Below are 20164 nucleotides of genomic sequence, written 5' to 3'. Positions count from 1 at the left end.
CAACATTAGGTGTGATTTTGCAATTGGACAACATTTGCTAAATAATTCTCAGTGTGCTAAGAATTATGCTGACAACCAATTTAAGATTGTCACTCAAGCTCGCAGGGTAGTGCATTTGTGTGTGCTGGCAGCTATATATTTTAATACACAGGGCCCTATTCTTTCCAGACAGAAAGAGCATATACACACATTGCGCCTGTTTCAGCTAAATAAGTGACAGCCATTCGTTGGTTCATTCCTTGGTACAATGCCTTGGCCAGAGTTAAGCTGCCTGGTTTAAAATTCAATCAATGCTTGGCAGTTAACTATCAGTCACCATCAACTGTGCATTCGTTATGGCAACACCTCCACAAATCAGAGTTCATTTGTTAACAATCAGCACTCTCTTCTCACATAGTGAGAATTGTTATTCCCTTCACATTTGGTACTCTTGAAAATTGTCCAGATAAAAATCCAGAGATTGTAGCAGCCCTGAGATTCATTTTCAAATCCTTTCTGGCCACAGGAGAAGTATCAGAGGACTGGAGGACAGCAAATGTAGTACCATTATTCTAGAAGGGTGGTAGGGGTAAACCAGGGAACTGTTGACCAGTGAGTCTAACATCAGTGGTCGGGAAACTTTTGGAAAGAATTCTGAGGGGCAGAATTAATCTCCACTTGGAGAGGCAAGGGTTAATCAAGGATAGTCAGCATGGCTTTGTCAGAGGATGATCATGTCTAACCAATTTGATTGAATTTTTTGAGAAGGTAAGTAGGTGGGTAGATGAGAGTAGTGCAGTTGATGTAGTCCACATGGACTTCAGTAAGGCTTTTGAAAAGGTCTCACATAGGAGACTGTTCAAGAAAGTAAGAGCCCATGGGATCCAGGGTAATTTGGCAAATTGGATCCAAAACTGGCTTAATAGCAGAAGGTGATGGTCGAAGGCTGTTTTTGTGACTGGAAGCCTGTGTCCAGTGGCATACCACAGGGTTCAGTGCTGGGTCCCTTGCTGTTTGTAGTGTACATTAATGAATGTAGGAGGTATAATCAGTAAATTTGCAGATGACACCGAAAATTAGTGGTGTGGTAAATAGTGAGAAGGAAAGCCTTAGACTACAGGACTATATAGACTGGCTGGTAAAATAGGCAGAACAGTGGCAAATGGAATTTAATCCTGAAAAGTGAGAGGCGATGCATTTTGGGAGGACTAACACTGCAAAGAAATATGCAATGACTGGTAGGACCCTAGGAAGTAGAGAGGATCAGAGGGACGTTGGTGTACATGTCCACAGATCCTTGAAGGCAGCAGGACAAGTAGATAAGGTGGTTAAGAAGGTATACGGGATACTTGTGTTTATTAGTCGAGGCATTGAATGTAAGAGAAGGGAGGTTATGATGGAGCTGTATAAAACATTAGTTAGGCCACATCTAGAGTACTGTGTGCAGTTCTGGTCGCCACACTACAGGAAGGACGTGATTGCACTCAAGAGGGTGCAGTGGAGATTCACCAGTATGTTGCCTGGGCTGGAGTGTTTCAACTATGAAGAGAGATTGGATAGGCTGGGGATTTTTTCCTGGGAGCAGAGAAGGCTGAAGGGGGACCTGATTGAGGTGTACAAAATTATGAGGGGCATAGATCAGGTAGACAGGAAGAAACTTTGCTATTTAGTGGAAAGGTCAATAACCAGGGGGCATTGATTTATTTTAAGGTGCAGGAGGTTTTTAGAGGGGAGTTGAGGAAACATTTTTTCGCCCAGAGGGTGGGGGGAACCTGGAACTCACTGCCTGAAAGGGTGGTAGAGGCCGGAACCCTCACAACATTTAAGAAGTATTTAGGTGAACGTTTGAAATGTCATAGCGTACAAGGCTATGGGTCAATTGCTGGAAAATTGGGTTAGGGTAGATAGGGGCTTGATGACCGGTACGGACATGAGGAGCCAAAGGGCCACTTTCCATGCTGTCAAACTCGATAACACCAGAAAGAGCAAATTGATAAGCAGCTCCAAAAGGAAACGCTAACGCTCTGCAAACCACTAATACCAAACTGGAACTCATTAAATTCAGGAGCAACCTGCTGGGACTCAGTCCTTCAAACTCCTGGACAAAATTATTGACAGAGAACAGCACTAAATTGAAAAGAATTCATGTATCACAAAGTCAGGTTCTATTTTTAGACTACATAAATCAGTATTGTTGTTCATAACCAACCATGTTGTCAATTATTAAATGCTGCTAAGTGAGAAAGTTAGCACATATCCCGTCTGGTCAGCTGGTCCTTTCAACAGTATACAGGGTTGGGAGCACAGAAAACCCTTCCTTCGCGACCAATCCTATCAGCTGGTATAAAGGTTTCAGTTGTTGAGACTGTTAATTGACCACAAGCAAAATGGGAGTCCTTACAAATATTCCACCTCAGGAAAGATCACCACCTCAAGTAGTACTGTAAAAAGCAAATCAGATTGAAGTTTTTAAGTTCCTCTATTGACATAAATGTTCTGACCTGGAAATAAATTAAGTAACACATTCATGTGTTAATAATTATACATCCCACCACCTATTTGCTTGCCACATTTCACTTTGAGGTGGAAGAAATTCCATGGTATCAGTGATTTGTTACCAACCAACAACACTAACTTAGGCAAGGTAAATTGGTTTATTTCCAAACTCTGCGAACCCAATCTATATCTGGTGTACTTCAGATAGTTTTCTTCAACTGAAGAGAAAACATATTGGTGAAAATATGATTTAATAATTCTTGCTTGGTCCAAACTAGCTTCTTGTGTTGTCCCACCCTCTCTTGAAGGGCACTGATTTGCACAATGGTACTTTCCAAAGTTTCAAAAGGTCTCTGGATCCTCAAACAACAGTCTGCTGAGGGTACACCCTGTGAAATTTTCAAATCAAAACTTTATTGGAAACTTAACCTGCCTCCTGAGCACATATTTATAAAGCACTGCTTATGGCAAATTGCAATATCAACAAAGAAAAATGAAGGAAAATAAGGTAACTAACAGTTTTTTTTCATGAAAACAAAGCAGCTCAAGTGTGAACAACCCCAGCAGGCTGGTTGAGCACATTCACTATACTCAGAGGAAAAACTCCTTCACATCTCAGTTTTAAATGAGTGTCTCCTTATTCTGTAACTATGTTCCCTAGTTCGAGATTCTCCCACTAGTGGAAAAATCTTCTCAACATCTCCCCTATCAAGGCCCCTCAGAATCTTGTACGTTTCAATAAGATCACCCCTCATTCTTCTAAACTCTAACGAATAAAGACCTAACCTGTTTAGCCGTTCTTGATAAGTCAACCCCTTGATCCCAGGAATCAGCCTAGTGAATCTCTCTTGTGCTACCTCCAATCTAGTATATCCTTTCTTAAGTATGGGGACCAAAACTCCAGGTGCGGCCTCACTAACACCCTGTACAGTTATAACAAGACTTCCCTATTTTTAAACTCCAACCCCGTAGCAATGCAGACAAAAATTTCATTTGCCTTCTTAATTACTTGCTGCACCTGCATGCTAACTTTTTGTGTTTCATGCACAAGAACACCCAGATCTCTCGGTGCTGCAGTTTTTTGGAGTCTCTCTGCATTTAAATAACAGTCCGCCTTTTAATTCTTCCTACCAAAGTGCCTTCACATTTTCCTACAATAAACTCCATCCGCCAAGTTTTTGCCCACTCACTCATCCTATCTAAATCCCCTTGCAGATTCCTCATCACAACATGACTTCCCACCTATTTTTGTATTGTCAGCAAATTTGGATACATTACACTACCACCACCCCCCGCGCCCCCCCCCCGCTCCAAGTCATGAATATAAATCGTAAATAATTGAGGACCTAGGACTGATCCTAGTGGCACTCCACTTGTTATGTCTTTCCAACCTGAAAAAGATCCACTCATCCCGACTCTCTGACTTCCATGTGTTAACCAATCCTCAATCCATGCTAACACATTATCCCCAATACCGTGAGCTCCTATCTTGTGTAAGAGCCTTTTATGTGGCACCTTATCCAATGCCTTCTGGAAATCCAAATACATTACATATACTGGTTCCCCTTTATCGACTCTGCTTGTTATATCCTCAAAGAACTCTAGCAAATTTGTCAAGCATGATTTCCCTTTCACAAAACCATGTTGACTCTGTCTGATTGGGTGAAGCTTTTCTAAATGACCTGCTATTTCTTCCTTAATAATGGACTCCAGCATTCTCCCAATGACAGACGTTAGGCTGACTGGCCTTTGGTTTCTTGCTTTTTATCTCCCTCCCTTCTTGAACAGGGGTATCACACTAGCGGTTTCCTAATACACTAGGACCCTCCTGAAATTTAGTGAGTTCTGGAATATCTCTGCAGTCACTTCCATAAGACCATAAGACGTAGGAGCAGAAGTAGGCCATTCAGCCCATCGAGTTTGCTCTGCCATTCCATGAGATCACAGCTGATCTGATAATCCTCAACTCTACATTCCTGCCTTTTCCTCATAACTCCTGATTCCCTTACTGATTAAAATCTATCTATCTCAGTCTTGAATATACTTAATGGCCCAACCTCTACAGCCTTCTGCGGTAAAGAATTCCACAGATTCACTATTCTCTGAGAGAAGAAATCCCTCCTCATCTGAGTCTTAAATAGGCGACCCCAACTCTGAGATTATGCCTCTGGTCCTAGACTCTCCCACAAGGGAAAACAACCTCTCAGCATCTACCCTATCAAGGCCCTAAGGATTTTATATGTTTCAATAAGGTCACTTCTCATTCTTCTAATCTCCAATGAGTACAGACCCAACTTACTCAACCTCTGCTCATAAGAAAATCCCTCCATCCCCAGGATCAACCTAGTGAACCTTCTCTGGACTGCCTCCAATGCCAGTATATCTTTCCTTAGGTAAAGGGACCAAAACTGTTCACAGTATTCTAGGTGTGGTCTAACTAGTGCCTTGTATAGTTTTAACAAGACTTCCCTATTTTTATATTACATTCCCTTTGAAATAAAGTTCCATTTGCCTTCCCAATCACCTGCTGAATTTGTATGCTAGCTTTTTGGGATTCATTTACAAGGACTCCCAAATCCCTCAGTGCTGCAGCCTTTCTCTATTTAAATAATATTCAGTTCCTCTATTCTTCCGGCCAAAGTGCATAACCTCACATTTTCCCACATTATATTCCATCTGCCACTTTTTTGCCCACTCACTTAACCTGCCTGTATCCCTCTGTAGACTCTCTGGGTCATCCTCACCACTTACCTTCAGACTTATTTTTGTGTCATCCGCAAACCTGGTGATAGTACATTCATTTCCCTCATCCAAGTCATTATATATATATTGTAAATAATTGTGACCCCAGCACGAATCCCTGTGACACTCCACTAGTTAAAGGTTGCCATCCTGAAAATGCCCCCCTTGTTCCAACTCTCTGTCATCTATTAGTTAGCCAGTCCTCTTTCCATGCTAATATACTACCCCCAACACCATGGGCTCTTATCTTATTAAGTAGCCTTATGTGTGGTACCTTATCAAACACCTTTTGGAAATCCAAATATATTACATTTACTGGTTCCCCTTTATCTACCCTGTTTGTTACCTCCTCAAAGAATTCTAATAAATTTTTCAGGCATGACTTCCCCTTCATGAAACTATGCTGGCTCTGCTTGGTTACATTACGTATTACCAAATGCTCTGCTTTAACATCCTTTGTAATAGGCTCCAACATTTTTCCAATGACAGGTATTAAGCTAACTAGCCTATAGTTACCTTTTTGAATAAGGATGTTACATTGGCAGTTTTCCAATCCTCTGGGACTTTTCCAGAATTTAAGGACTCTTGGAAGATTACTACCAGTGTATCCACTACCTCTGTAGCTATTTCCTTTAATATCCTAGGATGCAACCCATCAGGTCCAGGTGACTTATCAGCCTTTAGTCCCATTAGTTTCTCAAATACTTTGTCTCTCGTTACAAGATCTGTTACAAGATCTTTCCTCCCATTAGCTCCTTGCTTATCTGATATCCTTGGGGTGTTTATAATGTCCTCCACCGTGAAGACTGGTGCAAAGTACTGGTTTAAATTATCTGCCATTTCCCTGTTCACTGTTATTAATTCTCCAGTCTCATCCTCCAAGGATCCCATGCTCATTTTGCCACCCTCTTTTTATATACCCATAGAAGCTCTTGCTGTTTATTTTTATATTTCTTGCCAATTTACTTTCATAATCAACTTTCTTTTCAGTCGTCCGCTGCTGGCTCCTAAAATGTTCTCTATCCTCTGTCTACCATTAGTTATCACCGCTTGTGTAAGCCTTGGTTTTTGATTGGATACTCTCTTTGACAACCTTTGTTAAGCACAGGTGGTTCATCCTTCTCATCGAGTCCTTCTTTTTGACGGGGATAAATTTTTGCTCAGTGTTATGAAATATCTACTTAAACATCCACCACTGCTCAACCACTGATCTTCCCCTTAGTCTATTTTCCCAGCCCACTTTAGACAACTCTTTCTTCATACTTCTATAATTGCCCTTATTTACGTTGAGGACACTGGTTTGAGGCCCTAGTTGCTCGCCCTCAAATTGAATTTGAAATTCTCTCATGCTGTGATCGCTACCCCATTAGATCCTTAACTACGATCTCTTATTAACCCCACCACATTACACATTACTATATCAAAAATAGCCTGTTCTCAGATAGGTTCTGCAACATATTGCTCTAAGAAATGATCTCTGATGCACTCTACAAATTGGTCTTCCATATTATCCCTGCCAATCTGATTTGTCCAGTCAATACGCAGATTAAAAACACCCATGAAAATTATCGTGCCCTTCTTAGACACCTCCATTATTTCTCGAGTTATACCTTGTCCTACAGTGAGGCAACACTTCAGGGCCCAGAGAAGACTCCCACCCATGACTTCTTTCCCTTGCTATTCCTTATTTCCACCCAAACTGATTCCACATCACAATCTATTGCACCTAAATCATTACTGACCACCGCACCAATATCTTCCTTTATTAACAAAGATACCCCACCTCCTATTCCTTTTTGCCTGTTTTTCTGGAATGTTGAATGCCCTTCAATCTTGAGTTCCCAGTCTTGGTCACCCTGTAACCACATCTCTGTAATAGCTATCAAGTCATATTCATTTATTTCTATTCGTGCCTTCAACTTATCTGTCTTGTTACACATGGTGCGTGCATTCACAAAGGGCCTTAAGCTTTGACTATTTACCATTATTACTCATTCTGGTTCTAATTTCTGCTGCACTCTTCTGCTTATATTTTCTGCCTCTTCCTGTCACAGTTTGATTATCATTCACCTCTTCACTACCCTGCACCTCTGCTCTCTCGTTTCTTTTTGATTTTTCAAAACTTCCCTTCAATTGAACCTTGCCCCCCCCACACCCCCAACTAATTAAAGTCCTATCTACAGCAGTAATACGATTCGCCAGGTTACTGCTCCCAGCACGGCTCAAATGAAGCCCGTCCCAACGGAACAGCTCTCTCCTTCCCCAGTACTGGTGTCAGTGTCCCAGTAAATCAGAGCCCATTTCTCCCAAACCAATCTTTGAGCCACGCATTTACCTGTCTAATTTGATTTACCCCACGCCAATTTGCAAGTGGCTCAGCTTACCACTTTTGTGGTTCTATTTAATTTAGCCCCAAGCTGCCCGTAGTCCCTCATCAGAACCTCTTTCCTGGTCCTACCTATGTCATTGGTACCTACGTGGACCACAACAACTCGATCCTTCTCCTCCCAAAGTTCATCTCCAGCCCAGGGACGATGTCGTTTAGCTTAGCACCAGGTGGGCAACACGGCCTTCAGGATTCTTTGCCTTTGCTGCAGAGAACAGTATCTATTCCCCTAGCTGCTGACTGCCTGTCCCAGAGCTATCCGCTATTACTACTACATTTCTCTTTTCTCCCCCCACTTGAATGGCGCTGTGTACCACGGTGCTGTAGTCAGTTTACTAATCCTCCCTGCAGCCTCATCCACACCGGGAGCAAGAACCTCGTACCTATTGGGCAAAGTCACTGGCTGAGACTCCTGCAAAGCTAAATTCTGGATCCCCATACCTGCCTCACTCGCAGTCACACCCTCCTGTCACTGACATAGGTCCAAATTTGATGTAATTAATCTAAGGGGTGTGACTGTCTCCTGAAGTCACACTTCAGCTCTGACAGGTAGAAACAGGTTGAAGAGGCTTTCTGCCACCGGTTTTTATTTCCCGCTGCCCTTCTCACACAGGTCCGCTCTGTGTGCTGGGCCTCCCTCTCTGCCACCTGTTTTTATCTTCCACCGCCATCGCCCTTCTCACACAGGTCAGCTGTCTGCATACTCCATGTACTCCTCTCACACTCTCCTCTAGGTGCTGCTGACTGTCTGTCCCAGGATCCTCCTCTCACTCTCTCCTCTAGGTGCTGCTGACTGTCCCAGGGTCCTCCTCTCACACTCTCCTCTAGGTGCTGCTGACTGTCCCAGGATCCTCCTCTCACACTCTCCTCTAGGTGCTGCTGACTGTCCCAGGGTCCTCCTCTCACTCTCTCCTCTAGGTGCTGCTGACTGTCCCAGGGTCCTCCTCTCACACTCTCCTCTAGGTGCTGCTGCCTGTCCCAGTGTCCTCCTCTCACTCTCTCCTCTAGGTGCTGCTGACTGTCCCAGGGTCCTCCTCTCACACTCTCCTCTAGGTGCTGCTGACTGTCTGTCCCAGGGTCCTCCTCTCACACTCTCCTCTGGGTGCTGCTGACTGTCTGTCCCAGGGTCCTCCTCTCACTCTCTCCTCTAGGTGCTGCTGACTGTCCCAGGGTCCTCCTCTCACACTCTCCTCTAGGTGCTGCTGACTGTCTGTCCCAGGGTCCTCCTCTCACACTCTCCTCTAGGTGCTGCTGACTGTCCCAGGGTCCTCCTCTCACTCTCTCCTCTAGGTGCTGCTGACTGTCCCAGGGTCCTCCTCTCACACTCTCCTCTAGGTGCTGCTGACTGTCCCAGGGTCCTCCTCTCACACTCTCCTCTAGGTGCTGCTGACTGCCTGTCCCAGGGTCCTCCTCTCACACTCTCCTCTAGGTGCTGCTGACTGTCTGTCCCGGGGTCCTCCTCTCTCACTCTCCTCTAGGTGCTGCTGACTGTCCCAGGGTCCTCCTCTCACACTCTCCTCTAGGTGCCGCTGACTGCCTGTCCCAGGGTCCTCCTCTCTCACTCTCCTCTAGGTGCTGCTGACTGCCTGTCCCAGGGTCCTCCTCTCACACTCTCCTCTAGGTGCTGCTGACTGACTGTCCCAGGGTCCTCCTCTCACACTCTCCTCTAGGTGCTACTGACTGTCCCAGGGTCCTCCTCTCACACTCTCCTCTAGGTGCTGCTGTCTGTCCCAGGGTCCTCCTCTCACACTCTCCTCTAGGTGCTGCTGACTGTCCCAGGGTCCTCCTCTCACTCTCTCCTCTAGGTGCTGCTGACTGTCCCAGGGTCCTCCTCTCACACTCTCCTCTAGGTGCTGCTGACTGTCCCAGGATCCTCCTCTCACTCTCTCCTCTAGGTGCTGCTGACTGTCCCAGGGTCCTCCTCTCTCACTCTCCTCTAGGTGCTGCTGACTGTCCCAGGGTCCTCCTCTCACACTCTCCTCTAGGTGCCGCTGACTGCCTGTCCCAGGGTCCTCCTCTCTCACTCTCCTCTAGGTGCTGCTGACTGTCTGTCCCAGGGTCCTCCTCTCACACTCTCCTCTAGGTGCTGCTGACTGTCCCAGGGTCCTCCTCTCACACTCTCCTCTAGGTGCTGCTGACTGTCCCAGGGTCCTCCTCTCACACTCTCCTCTAGGTGCTGCTGACTGTCCCAGGGTCCTCCTCTCACACTCTCCTCTAGGTGCTGCTGACTGCCTGTCCCAGGGTCCTCCTCTCACACTCTCCTCTAGGTGCTGCTGACTGCCTGTCCCAGGGTCCTCCTCTCACACTCTCCTCTAGGTGCTGCTGACTGCCTGTCCCAGGGTCCTCCTCTCACACTCTCCTCTAGGTGCTGCTGACTGTCCCAGGGTCCTCCTCTCACACTCTCCTCTAGGTGCTGCTGACTGTCCCAGGGTCCTCCTCTCGCACTCTCCTCTAGGTGCTGCTGACTGTCTGTCCCAGGGTCCTCCTCTCACACTCTCCTCTAGGTGCTGCTGACTGTCCCAGGGTCCTCCTCTCACACTCTCCTCTAGGTGCTGCTGACTGTCCCAGGGTCCTCCTCTCACACTCTCCTCTAGGTGCTGCTGACTGTCCCAGGGTCCTCCTCTCACACTCTCCTCTAGGTGCTGCTGACTGTCCCAGGGTCCTCCTCTCACACTCTCCTCTAGGTGCTGCTGACTGTCCCAGGGTCCTCCTCTCACACTCTCCTCTAGGTGCTGCTGACTGTCCCAGGGTCCTCCTCTCACACTCTCCTCTAGGTGCTGCTGACTGTCTGTCCCAGGGTCCTCCTCTCACACTCTCCTCTAGGTGCTGCTGACTGTCCCATGGTCCTCCTCTCGCACTCTCCTCTAGGTGCTGCTGACTGCCTGTCCCAGGGTCCTCCTCTCGCACTCTCCTCTAGGTGCTGACTGCCTGTCCCAGGGTCCTCCTCTCTCTCCTCTAGGTGCTGCTGACTGTCCCAGGGTCCTCCTCTCACACTCTCCTCTAGGTGCTGCTGACTGTTCCAGGGTCCTCCTCTCGCACTCTCCTCTAGGTGCTGCTAACTGACTGTCCCAGGGTCCTCCTCTCACACTCTCCTCTAGGTGCTGCTGACTGCCTGTCCTAGGTTCCTCCTCTCACACTCTCCTCTTGGTGCTGCTGACTGTCCCAGGGTCCTCCTCTCACACTCTCCTCTAGGTGCTGCTGACTGTCTGTCCCAGGGTCGTCCTCTCACACTCTCCTCTAGATGCTGCTGACTGTCTGTCCCAGGGTCCTCCTCTCACACTCTCCTCTAGGTGCTGCTGACTGTCTGTCCCAGGGTCCTCCTCTCACACTCTCCTCTAGATGCTGCTGACTGTCTGTCCCAGGGTCCTCCTCTCACACTCTCCTCTAGGTGCTGCTGACTGCCTGTCCCAGGGTCCTCCTCTCACACTCTCCTCTAGGTGCTGCTGACTGTCCCAGGGTCCTCCTCTCACACTCTCCTCTAGGTGCTGCTGACTGTCCCAGGGTCCTCCTCTCACACTCTCCTCTAGGTGCTGACTGCCTGTCCCAGGGTCCTCCTCTCACACTCTCCTCTAGGTGCTGCTGACTGTCCCAGGGTCCTCCTCTCACACTCTCCTCTAGGTGCTGCTGACTGCCTGTCCCAGGGTCCTCCTCTCACACTCTCCTCTAGGTGCTGCTGACTGCTGTCCCAGGGTCCTCCTCTCACACTCTCCTCTAGGTGCTGCTGACCTGTCCCAGGGTCCTCCTCTCACACTCTCCTCTAGGTGCTGCTGACTCTGTCCCAGGGTCCTCCTCTCTCACTCTCCTCTAGGTGCTGCTGACTGTCTGTCCCAGGGTCCTCCTCTCACACTCTCCTCTAGGTGCTGCTGACTGTCCCAGGGTCCTCCTCTCACACTCTCCTCTAGGTGCTGCTGACTGTCCCAGGGTCCTCCTCTCACACTCTCCTCTAGGTGCTGCTGACTGTCCCAGGGTCCTCCTCTCACACTCTCCTCTAGGTGCTGCTGACTGCCTGTCCCAGGGTCCTCCTCTCACACTCTCCTCTAGGTGCTGCTGACTGCCTGTCCCAGGGTCCTCCTCTCACACTCTCCTCTAGGTGCTGCTGACTGCCTGTCCCAGGGTCCTCCTCTCACACTCTCCTCTAGGTGCTGCTGACTGTCCCAGGGTCCTCCTCTCACACTCTCCTCTAGGTGCTGCTGACTGTCCCAGGGTCCTCCTCTCGCACTCTCCTCTAGGTGCTGCTGACTGTCTGTCCCAGGGTCCTCCTCTCACACTCTCCTCTAGGTGCTGCTGACTGTCCCAGGGTCCTCCTCTCACACTCTCCTCTAGGTGCTGCTGACTGTCCCAGGGTCCTCCTCTCACACTCTCCTCTAGGTGCTGCTGACTGTCCCAGGGTCCTCCTCTCACACTCTCCTCTAGGTGCTGCTGACTGTCCCAGGGTCCTCCTCTCACACTCTCCTCTAGGTGCTGCTGACTGTCCCAGGGTCCTCCTCTCACACTCTCCTCTAGGTGCTGCTGACTGTCCCAGGGTCCTCCTCTCACACTCTCCTCTAGGTGCTGCTGACTGTCTGTCCCAGGGTCCTCCTCTCACACTCTCCTCTAGGTGCTGCTGACTGTCCCAGGGTCCTCCTCTCGCACTCTCCTCTAGGTGCTGCTGACTGCCTGTCCCAGGGTCCTCCTCTCGCACTCTCCTCTAGGTGCTGACTGCCTGTCCCAGGGTCCTCCTCTCACACTCTCCTCTAGGTGCTGCTGACTGTCCCAGGGTCCTCCTCTCACACTCTCCTCTAGGTGCTGCTGACTGTCCCAGGGTCCTCCTCTCGCACTCTCCTCTAGGTGCTGCTGACTGACTGTCCCAGGGTCCTCCTCTCACACTCTCCTCTAGGTGCTGCTGACTGCCTGTCCCAGGGTCCTCCTCTCACACTCTCCTCTTGGTGCTGCTGACTGTCCCAGGGTCCTCCTCTCACTCTCTCCTCTAGGTGCTGCTGACTGTCTGTCCCAGGGTCGTCCTCTCACACTCTCCTCTAGATGCTGCTGACTGTCTGTCCCAGGGTCCTCCTCTCACACTCTCCTCTAGGTGCTGCTGACTGTCTGTCCCAGGGTCCTCCTCTCACACTCTCCTCTAGATGCTGCTGACTGTCTGTCCCAGGGTCCTCCTCTCACACTCTCCTCTAGGAGCTGACTGCCTGTCCCAGGGTCCTCCTCTCACACTCTCCTCTAGGTGCTGCTGACTGTCCCAGGGTCCTCCTCTCACACTCTCCTCTAGGTGCTGACTGCCTGTCCCAGGGTCCTCCTCTCACACTCTCCTCTAGGTGCTGACTGCCTGTCCCAGGGTCCTCCTCTCACACTCTCCTCTAGGTGCTGCTGACTGTCCCAGGGTCCTCCTCTCACACTCTCCTCTAGGTGCTGCTGACTGTCCCAGGGTCCTCCTCTCACACTCTCCTCTAGGTGCTGCTGACTGCCTGTCCCAGGATCTTCCTCTCACACTCTCCTCTAGGTGCTGCTGACTGCCTGTCCCAGGGCCCTCCTCTCGTACTCTCCTCTGATTATGACTTAGTGCCGTTCTCTTGCCTTTTCCCCGTAACCTTGCACATGGTTTCTATTCAAATAATGATCCAACGCCCTCTTTGAATGCCTCGACTGAAACTGATTCCACCACATTTCCAGACAGTGCATTCCAGACTCAAACCACTCGCTGCGTGAAAACGATTTTTTTCTCACATAACATTGGCTTCTTTTGCAAATCACTTTAGATCTGTGCCCTCTCGTTCTCGATCCTTTTACGGAGCAGAAATAGTTTCTCCCTATGTACTCTAACCAACCCCCTCATCATTTTGAACACCTACTCCTGTACTCAAATCCTTTTGCGACAAAGGCTAACGTACCATTAGCCCGGCTTGCTGCACCTGCGCGTTAGCTTTTAGTGACTTGACGAGGGCACCAAGTCACTTTGTACATCTACACTTTAATCTCTAATCTCTGACCATTTAAGAAATACTTTGCTCATCTGTTCCTCCCACCAAAGTGGATAATCTCTCACTTTTCCATATTATATTCCATCTGCCATGTTCTTGCCCACTCACCAAGTCTGTTCAAATTCCCTTGAAGCCATTTTGCCTCTTTATCAACACACATTACACTTTGCTTTGTGTCATCCATGAACTTGGAAATATTACATTTGGTCCCCACAGCCAAACCATTGATACATATTGTAAACAGCGGGGCCTAAATACTGATCCTTGCGGTACCCCACTAGTTCACTGTCCACCAACATGAGAATGACCCGTTTATTCCTACTCTCTGTTTTCTGCCTGTTAACCAATTCTTAATCCATGCCAGTATATTACCTTGTACCCCAAGTGTTTCAATTTTGCTAACCAACCTCCTGTGGGGGGCTTCATCAAAAGCCTTCTGAAAATCCAAGTATACGACGCCCACCAACTCCCCTTTATCAATTCTGTTAGTAGCATCCTCAAAAGAAACTCCAACAAGTTCACCAAACATGGTTTCCTGTTCAGAAATCCATGCCAACTATGCCCAAGCAAATCACGATTATCCAAATGTCAATTTATCACATCCTTAGAATAGATTCTAGCATTTTCCTGACTAATGATGTAAGGCTATCAGGTCTGTTGTTCCCTGTTTTCTCTCTCCCTCCCTTCTTAAATAGTGGGGTGACTGTTCCAGAGTCTATAGAATTTTGGAAGATGATCACCAGTGCATCAACAAGACCATAAGACATAGGAGCAAAAGGAGGCCATTCGGCCCATCAAGTCTGCTCCGCCATTCAATGAGATCTGATGGCTGATCTGAAAATCCTCAACTCCACTTCCCTGCCTTTTCCCCATAACCCTTGATTCCCTTACTGATTCAAAATCTATCTATCTCAGCTTTGAATAGACTTAATGATCCATCCTCTGCAGCCCACTGCAGTAAAGAATTCCACAGATTCACTACTCTACAAGAGAAGAAATTCCTCCTCATCTCTGATTTAATTGGGCGACCCCTTACTCTGAGATTATGCCTTTTGGTCCTAAATTCTCCCACAAGGGGAAACAACCTCTCAGCATCTACCCTGTCAAGCTCCTTGAGAATCTTATATGTTTCAATAAGTTCACTTCTCATTCTTCTAAACTCCAATGAGTACAGGCCCAACCTACTTAACCTCCGCTCATAAGAAAATCCCTCCATATCTGGAATCAACCGAGTGAACCTCTCCAGACTGCCTCCAATGCCAGTATATCTTTCCTTAGATAAGGGGACCAAAACTGTTCACAGTATTCGAGTTGTGGTCTAACTAGTGCCTTGTATAGTTTTATGCTCACCACTTGCCTTCCCGCCTATTCTTGTATCATCTGCAAACTTGGCGATAGTACATTCACTTCCCTCATCTAAGTCATTATATATTGTAAATAATTGTGGCCCCAGCACTGATCCTTGTGGCACTCCATTAGTTACAGGCTGCCATTCTGAAAATGCCCCCCTTATCCCAACTCTCTGTCTTCTATTAGTTAGCCAATCTTCTATCCACGCTAATATACTGCCCCCAATACCATGGATCCTTACCTTATTAAGTAGCCTTATGTGTGGCACCTTATTGGACGCCTTGCAGAAATCCAAACCTATTACATCTACTGGTTCCCCTTTATCAATCCTGCTTGTTACCACGTCAAAAAATTTTAATAAATTTGTCAGATATGATCCAGCCTTCATGAAGCCATGCTGACTCTGCTTGATTATATTGCCCCGTAATGTCCGTGGTTCCCAGCGTCAGATCTGGGAAGTACCCCAAAGATGCGTTGGGGAATCCCTCTGGCAAGTTCCCAGGTAAGGGTTTGCATGGCAATTGCCAGAAGTGCTAACTTCCTCTGAACAATTGCACTGTACTGGGAACCATCCGAAAATGTGATTTAAATCTCAAACACTGGATGGTTCCGCCGGGGTTACACCAATACTTACCCAGAAAAAGTTATTTTCTAACTTCTAGTTAATTATTGTAAAGACCCAGACCGACCCCACGGGGCTCCCCCACAACCCCACCTCCTCCCCCTAACCACAGGACATCTCCCGCCTCTCCCCCACCCCCCCCCCCGCCCCGCCCACCCGACCTTGGACCCCAGCCCCACCGACTTCGGACCTTCCCACCCCACCCAACCCTGGAACACCCCCAACCCCCTGCCCCCCCGACAGACTCTGACTTGCAACCCCTCGACCCCTGGACCCCCCCCACCCCGACCTCCAGACTCCCCCAACCAAACCCCCCCCCAACCTCCGGATCCTTCCAGCCTCCCAACCTATGGACACCTCCCACCCCGACATCCAGCATCCCCCATTGCCACACTCTGGTATCAATACTTAACTAGCTGCCCTGCAATTTTGCCATATCCTTTTGCTTTCTTAGTACTGAGTCGTCAATATTAACAAAATTAGTTGAGCAGGTTGGGCCTCATTGGAGTTCTGAAGAATGAGAGGTGATCTTATTGAAACATGAGATTCTGAGGGGGCTTGACAGGGTAAATGCTGAGAGGATGTTTCCTCTCTTGGGAGAATCTGGAACTAGGAGGTACAGTTTTAAAATAAGGGGTCGCTTGTTTAAGACTAAGATGAGGAGGAATTTCTGTTAGTGTTTCAAATTCTTTTCCCCAGTGAGCATTGGAGGCTGGGTCAGTGAATATATTCAATGCTGAGTTAGACAGATTTTTGACAAAGGAGTTAAGGGTTAAGGGAAACATGCCGGAAAGTAGAATTCGGGTCACAATCAGATCAGTCATGAATGGTGGAGCAGGCTTGAGGGGCTGAATGGCCTACATCACTTTCACCTGTTCTTAACTTTTACCCACCCTATCAAGTTAGCTGCTCCTTGGCATGTGCCTGTGCTCTTCTTTAGAGTGTTAGTACAAAGTAAGTAATAACAGAGGAGATTTGAGAGATGGCAATGAAATGGAAGACTCCTTACTTCTGCTTGTGTCATCCCTATATGCTTTGCACTCGGAACTTATGGGGCACCATGGATAGAATCTTGTTGAGATGTGGTGGGTCTCGCCTGCCTGATGGAGAGTTGGCAAGAGATCCGCACTGCCTCTTTTCAGGAAGGCTAACAAACCACATGCCAATCAGGCAGCAGCGAGGCCAATGGTGGACCTTCTACTGTAATCAAGACCCCGAAGGCAGAAGTCTCACCTACTAAGAAGCCGGCAGCTCTTGTGCTCAGCAGCTCCTCTGGGAAGGCTGTGGCTGCTGTCAGAAGGATAGGCATTCGAGTGCTACAATCGCCGAGTGACCCAGGCCACAGATAAGTAATGTAATGGGGTGGGCGTCAAGATGGGGTTCGAGGAGTAGGGGTCGAGGGAGATGGGTGCGGCAAGGTCAGCAGCAAGGGCGGGGTTTGGCTGGTGGTGGACCCTCCTCTTGTCGATGTCCAGTCCCTCAATCAGGCACCGAGTGATTGAAGGATCCTCCTACCAGCTCCTCCCACCCTCTACCTCAATCTCCTTTCCTCCAAAGGGAATAACCCCAGCCTTTCCAACCTGACCTTGTAACGAAAAGCCACCCCACTCCCTCTCATCTATGGAATCTGTGAAGCCAGATGTTATCTTTTTTAATGTTTTTGGGAACATGGTGCCATTCTGTGAAGGTGGTGGTGTGGGGGAAGGTTGGTAACGACAGCTTGTCTGTGGGAACTGAGACACACAAGGTAAAGGTGCTAGATGCACGTATTTGTAATGAGAGGCTATTGTGAAGTTGGAATTACAAGTAGATAGGTTGGGTTTTAAAACTTGCATTTGGTGACCCAGCCAGCGAAGCCCACATCCCGTGAATGAATAATAAAATAATAAAAAAACACAAGCTTCCCCCCGGTATTTGACTTGCTCAGCGAATAACATGAGCTGCGGCCATAACAAACCATCTGGTAAATCTCGACTGCACTCTCTCAAGGACCTTCACTGGATCTTTCTGAAATGTAATGACCAGAACTGGATGCAATACTCCAGTTGGGGCTTAACCAGAGCTTTGTATTTAGGTTCAGCATAAGTTTCCTGCTTTTGTACCCAATGCCTTTACTTATGAAGCCCAAGATCCCATATGGTTTGCTAAACACTCTCAATATGTCTTGCCACCTTCAAAGGTTGATGCAGATGCACCTCCATGCCTTTCTGTTTCTGCACACTTTTTAAGAATTGTCTCTGGTCTCGTTGGATTCTCTTCCAGGCCCACTCCTTTATACTTCTCTCCAGTCTTGCTGCCTCTCTCAGGCTGCTCCTTTATCACTCTCTCAGGTCTTGCTCTTGAACTGTTCATGTTGTGCAATTCATTTCCAAGTCCTTGACATCAATTATCAGTCCTGATTTAATACAGAATATTGCCTCTCCCCATCCTTTCCGCCAAAATGCATCACCTTACACTTAAAATTCCATCTGCCACTTTCCTGCCTATTCTGCCGGCCTATGTCCTGCTGCAGACAATTCATATCATCCTCGCTCCTTCAAGTTTGGTATCACTGTCAGATTTTAAAATTTGACTTTGTATTCCAATATCCAAGTCAAAATAAAAATGTGGTCTTCTCACTGATCCATCTACCAAACTCCAGACCAAAAAACAACCATCGACCATAATATAAAAGCAAAATACTGCAGATGCTGGAAATCTAAAATAAAAGCAAAAAATGCTTGAAAAACTCAGATCTGGCAGCATCTATGCAAAGAGAAATAGAGTTAATGTTTTAAGACCATATGACTCTTCTTCAGAGCTGAAAAGAAATATAAATGTGTTGGATTTTATATTGTTTAAGATGGGGTGGAGCAGGAAAGAAGGTCAGTGATAGGTGGAAGCTCAGGAGAGATTTGACAAAGATGCCATGCACACAAGACAAAGGGAGCGTTAATGGTAGTGTTAAAGACTAAAGAAGGTGCCGACAGTGGCATAAAGATAAAGTGTTAATAGCAGAACAAGGGTCAGCACTCTGTGAAAGCAAAACATTATAACAAGTGACAAATGGCCCTGTGGGAAGGAATAATTAAATAAATAAGTGGATTAAAAGGGGGTTAAAGATGGAGACAGAGTTCATGGTCTAAAGTTGTTGAACACAATGTTAAGTCCGGAAGGCTGTAAAGTACCTAACTGCAAGATGAGGTGCTGTTCCTCCAGTTTGCATTGGGCTTCACTGGAACATTGCAGCAGGCCAAGGATCGAAATGTGGGCATAATAGCAAGATGTTGAGTCGAAATGGCAAGCAACAGAAAAGTCTGGGTCATGCTTGTGGACTGAGTAAAGGTCTTCCACAACACAGTCATCCAGTCTGTGTTTAGTCTCACCAGTGTAGAGGAGACCACATTGGGAGCAGCAAATACACCTCATTCAATTTGGCCTACTGTATGTAAAGTGCCGCTTCATCTGAAAGGAGTGTTTGGGGCCTTAGACAGTGAGGAGGGAGGAGGTAAAGGGGCAGGTGTTGCACCTTCTGCGATTGCATGGGAAGGTGCCGTGGGTAGGGGATGAGGAATTGGGGTTGATGGAGGAGTGGGCAGGATGTCACAGAGGGAATGGTCCCTACAGAATGCTGGCGAGGGGGTGAGGGGAAGATATGTTTGGTGGTGGCATCAAGCTGGAGTTGGTGGAAATGGCAGGGGATGACCCTTTGAATGCGTAGTCTTGTGGGCTGAAAAGTGAGAACCAGCCCCCCCAATCCATTAGTCTCTATTTTTTTAACCAGCCTTTTATATGGTCAAACACTTTAAAATCCATTTAGGCAGCATCCATAACATTCCCTTCATCAACCTTCTCTAATACTTTATCAAAAAATACAATTAGATTAGTCAAGCATGATCTGCCTTTTACAAATCCATGCTGGCTCTAGTCAATGAACTCTCCAAATGCCTGTTGATTTTTCTCTGATGAAGGATTCCAAATCTGTACCCACCACTGATACTTACACTAACTGGCCCGTAGTTCCCAGGCTGCTCCTGTATCACTCTCTCCAGCCGCACTGTGCTCTCTTCCAGGCAACTCCTTGACCCTTCTCTCCGCTCTTGCTGCGCTCTCTCTGTTCTCGTTGGGTTCTCTTCCAGGTCCACTCCTTCATAGCTCTCTCCAGCCTCATGGTGCTCTCTCTGGTATCGCTGTGCTCTCTCCCAGGTTGCTCCTTAATCACCTTCTCTGGTCTCATTGTGCCCTCTCCTAGGCCACTCCTTTATCACCCGCTCCCAGGCTCGCTCCTTTATCACCCTCTCCCAGGCCACTCCTTTATCATTCTGTCCAGTCTCGCTGTGTTCTCTTCCAGGCCCACTCCTTTAAACCTCTCTTCAACCTTGCTGTCTCTCCCAGGCCGCTCCTTTATCACTCTCTCCGGTCTTGCTCTCTGAACTGTTCATGTCGTGCAATTCATTTCCAAGTCCTTGAAATCAATTATCAGTCCTGATTTAATACAAGACTTGTCGATCATTCCAGCCAGGCGGTCTTGGACTTTGCCATATGGCAAACAGAATTTATTTAAAATATTAAGAAGTTATTTTATCTTTGCAAATTCAATGCATTTGCACTATGGTCACAGGATCCCTGGAAAGCACTTATTTT

The 20164-nt window shown here is 47.7% G+C and overlaps 1 protein-coding gene across 9 annotated transcripts in view; it reads right to left on the bottom strand.

The window, feature by feature from the left end:
- The window catches only part of osbpl8 (oxysterol binding protein-like 8), a 282603-nt gene that overhangs the window by 199453 nt on the left and 62986 nt on the right, over positions 1-20164 (bottom strand). The window lies entirely within an intron of this gene.

The sequence above is a fragment of the Carcharodon carcharias genome, chromosome 21, assembly GCF_017639515.1.
Source record: "Carcharodon carcharias isolate sCarCar2 chromosome 21, sCarCar2.pri, whole genome shotgun sequence".
NCBI lineage: Eukaryota > Metazoa > Chordata > Chondrichthyes > Lamniformes > Lamnidae > Carcharodon > Carcharodon carcharias.
The sequence above is the reverse complement of the archived record's forward strand: the minus strand, read 5'-3'. Positions and strand labels throughout refer to the sequence as shown.